Below are 6000 nucleotides of genomic sequence, written 5' to 3' on the forward strand. Positions count from 1 at the left end.
ATCTAAAGTCCATAATAATACACAAGTTTAGTTATTACTTTGCATTCAAATTTTCAACTAATTAGTGATTTTTTTTCCATGGTTTTTTTGAAGAAAATTTTATATATAATTAACTTCTGCAATTGTCTTAGACAATTTAAGTTCTTTCTAGAGTAATTTGACAAATATACCCATCACCAGAAGAGAAGGGGAGCCTCCCCAGACTGCTCATTGATGGGCTTATTGTGATTTGAGCAAATTTCAATATTATGTTTCTAGAGTGGATGGGGCGCAGAACCTGTGCTCCCTTCTCCCCTCTTGTCCACTCACCTCCTCCACCTTCAGACACATGGATGATATATTGCAGTCCTGAAACTGTTAGATCCTAGAAGAGGTTGAAAAATTAGGAAAAAAATAATACCAAAAACATGATTTCATAATGTTTGACTTACTTAAGATTAAGTCAACTTTTTTAAGCATCTTAAAATCATGTTTCATGACATTTTATTTCACAGAGAAAAAGAGTGTAGAAGGCTTGGACCCTGAAGACTGCCAGTTATGGATCATTAAATCTAATAAGTAAATGTAAATCTAAAATGAAAAATTCCAGCAAAAGATTTTAAAGTTGATTTCTTGTTTTAAAGAACAGAGAGTTATTTGGGAGATAGCTAGAACTCTTTCCCTGAAGGGTCTGTTTATAAAACAGGCCTTAAAGTTATTAGGAAATGCTGACTTTTAAAAAATGTAGTACATATACTTTTATTTAAATGACTGTGATAAAGTTGAAAGAAATGCTATGTCAAGAGAAATTCACAGAATAGAAAAGGACAAAATTCTAGAACTCAGCAACTACCTTCCAATGTGAAATTTTATATTTGAAGATTTTTCAAAAGGCTTAGTTCTATAAAAATATTTATCAAAATTACTTAAATGAATGATATATTAATTAAGTATTATATTTGCATGTTGTTTATTTTTAACTAACGAAAGAATAGTGCATGTAGAAATCACCAATACTTTTACTTAAGAATGCATGGTATTAATTTTTATTATGATTAAAGTATGTATATAGGTATTCCTAACTATACCTAAATATTAATCAAAGATGAGTATAATTAATACTTTTTAAAAGCAATGATATAGGTATAGAAGGCATCTTTACTGACATATCCTGCTATTTAATGAAATCTCTTTAATATTAAGGTCATAATTTTAGCTTCTTGGGCATAGAACGGTATTATAAAATGGTATTTCTCCATATTTTGGTGGGTACCTACCTTCCTGCTGACTAGCCACTTATGCCTAGTTGGCAAGAAGCACTGTGAGAATGACTGACAGTCATGTCATTGTTTGGAAACAACAACGTTTTGATTTTATGTGGTTCACTGAGTTAGCTGTGACATGCAAACATAACAAAATGTGGGCTCCCCTTAATCATCAGTGAATAAGTAGGGTGGTAAACACCGAGGAATAGAATTGATTGAGTAAAGTGAAAATGCCATTTCTGAAAATGAGCAAGTAATTTTTCTTTAGTTTTGTTGGTATTACAGAGAACCATACAAGAAAGGCAAAGGGTGTAAGAGTATAGGAAAAAGGCAAAGCTATGTGGAAAAAAATTGCCTGTGGAACTGGGAGAATGTACCTTGTGTTTTTGGTTCAGATGGATACCCACTCTAATCGCTTCACTTCTCCTGGTTCTCATGAAGAGGAAACTAAACTTAGCGATCCAGTTTTGTGGGAAGGAACCAAGGCGAGGAGTGGAGGATAAACTAAAGGACAAAGGTCAACTTTAGAAAGCTGTTCTACCAGATCTTGCTCAGAAAACTATTCAGGTATTCAAAGACTGAGAATAAAAGGAGATAGGTGGAATTATCAGAATGAAAAAAAAAATTAAAAAGTCTAATAATAAAAATATCTAGGAGGAAGAGAAAAGAAAGAATAAAGCAAAACTTCTTGTTTCTTTTTAGCATAACTCAAAGGTTCATCTCCCATTCTCTTTGTCTGATTCCTATTTAAAAATGTAAAGAATAAAATTCAATTTTAAGATGATCCTGTGTCTCAGATTTTTGAAAATTTTGCTCCTCTATTAACTTCCGACGGCCCCTTAGTAAGACTGTGTCTCAAATAAGTAACTAATTAAAAAAGATATGCATCCCCCCCACTTTTTTTTTTTTTGACATGGAATAAAGTTATAAAACCAAATCCATTATCTTCCTTCCTTTGCAAAATTTCTTGTTTTGGAAAAGGAGATAGTTTGGTTACAGGAAGAATTTCTAATCCATGATTCTATAAATAAAAGAAATATAAGAATTCTTTCCCTAATTCAATCTTCTACCACCTATGAGTTATCCAGTTTTTAAAGAGTACTTTACAGAAGAAGATTGTGTTTTCAAAGCAAAATGAGGATTAAAAAAATATATACCTCGATGTTTGGAATGTAATATGGAAAGGCAAACAGGATGTTTCCCAACCTGAAAGCGTACTTAACTAAAAGGTTTATCTTTTTAAATGCCCAGTTTATGACAAATTTGAGCTACATTCTATTAAACCAAGGTACGAAACTGCTTTAATGAGTAAGAAACACTGTCCAGTAGTCATGTATTCCTGACATTATACATCTGAGTTTTAAGGGCTGTAATGTTTAGACATCAATTGTAAAATTGTAAAAGTTGTTTCTTACATCTTTAAACTAAAAAACTTTTTAAAGTCACCTTTTCAATATGGAAAATTCTAAAGATTGTGTGTATTTCATGGGTATATTTTATCTTAAACTATTGTGTGGTTGTTGGAGATGTATTTTTATTGTACATTCAAATTGGAATTTTATCATTCTCTTTTTTATTTTTCTCTCAAAACACCATTTCTTCTTATCTTCAAGTTCTAATATATATATTTATATATTCATAAGTAAATATAGACATATGTTCGAATACACAGATGAGCTTAAAATAAGTATTTTACTGATGCTTCTTGAAATTTCAGGGTTTTAAGAAGGAAATATGTTCATATAAGTTCACATAAAATCTGAAGGTCTTTTTTGGTTCAGTGTTTAGAAAATTCTTGATAATTTAGAATCTTCCACAATGGAAAGTAAAGCATTCTGTCACAAAAGCAGGGAGGATGAGACACAAGGTCAAAGGGCATTTTAGAAACAAACAGCTGGACCAGTTTATTTAAACAGATACAGGGATGGGAGAACTGACCTCTGTTTGACTTACAGTGGGAGGAGCAAGAATGTCATTTTATTACTTTGCCCAGAAGGAAAATGTTTTTCTATTTGAATTCACCCTGAAGCCATCTAAACACATGGCTTTGCTGTATAGAGTATAAATCCAAAGAGAGTACGTATAAGATAGTCTAGGATAATGATAACATACACTAAAGAGAATCAAATATTGTGGTGATTTTAAGATCAAAGAGGTGCCGTTTTAAAAAATAAAATATTTTGCTGTGAGTTATTTTTAGATAAAGATGTCCACTGTGACCCTAGATAATAATATGTGCTTCATGTAAGTATAGGAATTATAATTCAATAAACTTCTGAGAGTTACTACATCCTATATGAGTTAGTAATGTCGACTATATTGAAAAAAATTGTTTAAAGTTTTCAAAAGTGAGAAGTTCCAAATGTATCTACTAACGTGGTCCAACAGTTAGGCAGTGATTAGGTGTTCTTAGGTTTTCAACGTTTTATTATTTTTATTTTATTTAATGAAAGAATTCCCACCTTCATATCTCTATATCCTATAGGTAGCCCAGATCTGGTTTGTCAATAACAACAAATGGTTAATGGCCATGAAAAGAGAGGCAAGTAATATCTAGTACCTGTGGGCCCTTAGCTAAGGGGCTGTGGTAAGGTGTTTGCTCACTACATGGGGACCACGGCAGGGCTGGAATAACTGCACTTAGCATTGTCTGTTGACAACCTTCAGAGGCACATAGACAAACCTGAGCCTGGCGAGCAGAGAGTGACCCAAGTGGTGAGTGGACTCAAAATCTTAGAAAAATCCACATTCTAGAAGGAACTTGTTAAGAATCATAAATGTTTCAGCTAGGGAGAAGAGGGCAGAAGAGGGGAGAAGACAATGGGGCATGATGGCTATAGTTTAAATATTTGAAAAGCTATCTTGAAGAAATGCGATTAGCATTGTTTAAATTACCCCAAGGAGTTGTTTTGGTGAAAGCATTTTAGATCAGGTAAGGCAGAACCTTCTAACAATTGCCTTGTCCATGGAATAAATGGACTCTCAGGTAAGGTGGCAAGTGCTGTATTAGGAACAGTCTAGGTGAGGCTACCCAGCTACTTGGTAGGGATATCAGAGAGGGGATTCAGGTCAGCAAGCAAGCTAGCTGACAGTTAAAGCCCTTTTCAAACCTGAAGTGTAATTTGTCTATGATTCTATGGGTTTAATAGTCATGGATTCAAACACAAATTGGTCTTTGGAAACTGAATGTACCAGTATGAAGGAAGTAAGCTTTGGAATATAGATAACCTAAGTCACTGAATCTTCTTATGCATAACCTTGTCTTTGTCTCTATACACAAACAGTGCAGTCATCAAAACTCCCAATCTACAAAATGTCCAGTCATTGTTATTCCCCAAATCAACAGTAGAGTTGTTGCCAGTGGTGACTGGCTCAAAACTAGCTCATTTTAAAATATCTGTGTAGTTTGGAATTTTCTAGGTAGGTGGCACAGTAGTGGCCTTGCGCTTACTATGATGCTAGAGAGAGGGACGCCTGCTACTGTTTGCCAGCTGTGTGTCATTCAGCAAATTATTCACATCTCTTGGGCAACACGTGACCTCAAGTAAGTCACTTAATTTCTCCGAGCTGAGGCTTCTGTTAAAAAATGCTCTTCCTATTTTTAGCTAAATAATATAAATCACATCCATAAAATATTATGTTTTTAAAAGAACGTAAAAAAAAGTTATCAGGCAGAGTTCTTTCCCACTAAAAGCCTGTAGACTGTGAACAGCACTGTAGATAAAGAACTGTTTTTGATCTCTTACCTATATTAGTTACTATGAAAATTACTTTTGGTATGTGCAGAATATTAATATTAAATAATTTTCTAATTGGTCATGCAGTGAAAGCAGCTAATGAAAAAGCAGATTTTTTTTTCATTTTAATTGGTTATTTCACATGGTGTTTTTACTACACCTGTGCTTATAATGAGAATGGAGAATTAATCTAACCTTCTGCTCACATGATTCCAATTTTCATGGTTTATACAAGATAATGATAACCTGATTTGCAACACAATTTGTTGTAGATCTATGTTTTAAATATTTTTATTAGCAGTCCAGGGACTTCATATTCAAGAACAGACATAATATACATTGCCAATAAGAGTTAGCCTCAACGGTATCCTTTTAGTTAGATTCCAGTCTCATTATTTATTTTAATTACTTCTTAGATAATGAAAAAACATAAGGATATAAGATATTGAGAATCTTAAAATGTCATGAAGTATGCATTTTTATTCTAAAAACCTGTCCCTGTTTGTTTAATAGTTTAGTTTCTGCGGACTATTTTTCTACCTGAAGTGGGCAGACTTACAAACTAAAATTCATACTGGACTATGGATCCTTTAATTATTAATAGTGCATTATTAAACTTTTCATTGTATTTTTATGTGCTGCTCATGTTGAATATATTCAAATCCGAGTTGAGAACTAAAAGCAATTTACTATTTCAGAATCTAATATGCCCTGTTCATTTTCTGTATTTGATATGTAATTCTTAGTATTACTCGGTATAGAAAGGATCTTGAGTTAGAAATTTCATGAACAGGACTTTGGAGAGCTTGTATTAACCATTTTTTTATTTTTTATTTTTTAGTGACTAACCACTTTTTGAGGGGCTACTGACATTGTAAAAAAATCTTAAGACACAAGTGTCTTAATAAGACACTTATTATAAATTTTTAGGACTAGCTAGAGAAAGCAAGATGATAAGTTGAATAACTATATAGCTGTGACTTTGCCTTGACCTCAGACTTTGCATAAAGAGCAAAAAA

The 6000-nt window shown here is 32.9% G+C and overlaps 1 protein-coding gene across 2 annotated transcripts in view; it reads left to right on the top strand.

The window, feature by feature from the left end:
• MEIS1 (Meis homeobox 1) overlaps nt 1-6000 on the top strand; it is a 128639-nt gene that overhangs the window by 116644 nt on the left and 5995 nt on the right. The gene's annotated exons all lie outside the window — the stretch shown is intronic.

Source organism: Pteropus medius, unplaced genomic scaffold, assembly GCF_902729225.1.
Source record: "Pteropus medius unplaced genomic scaffold, Ma_sr-lr_union100, whole genome shotgun sequence".
Taxonomy (NCBI): Eukaryota; Metazoa; Chordata; class Mammalia; order Chiroptera; family Pteropodidae; genus Pteropus; species Pteropus medius.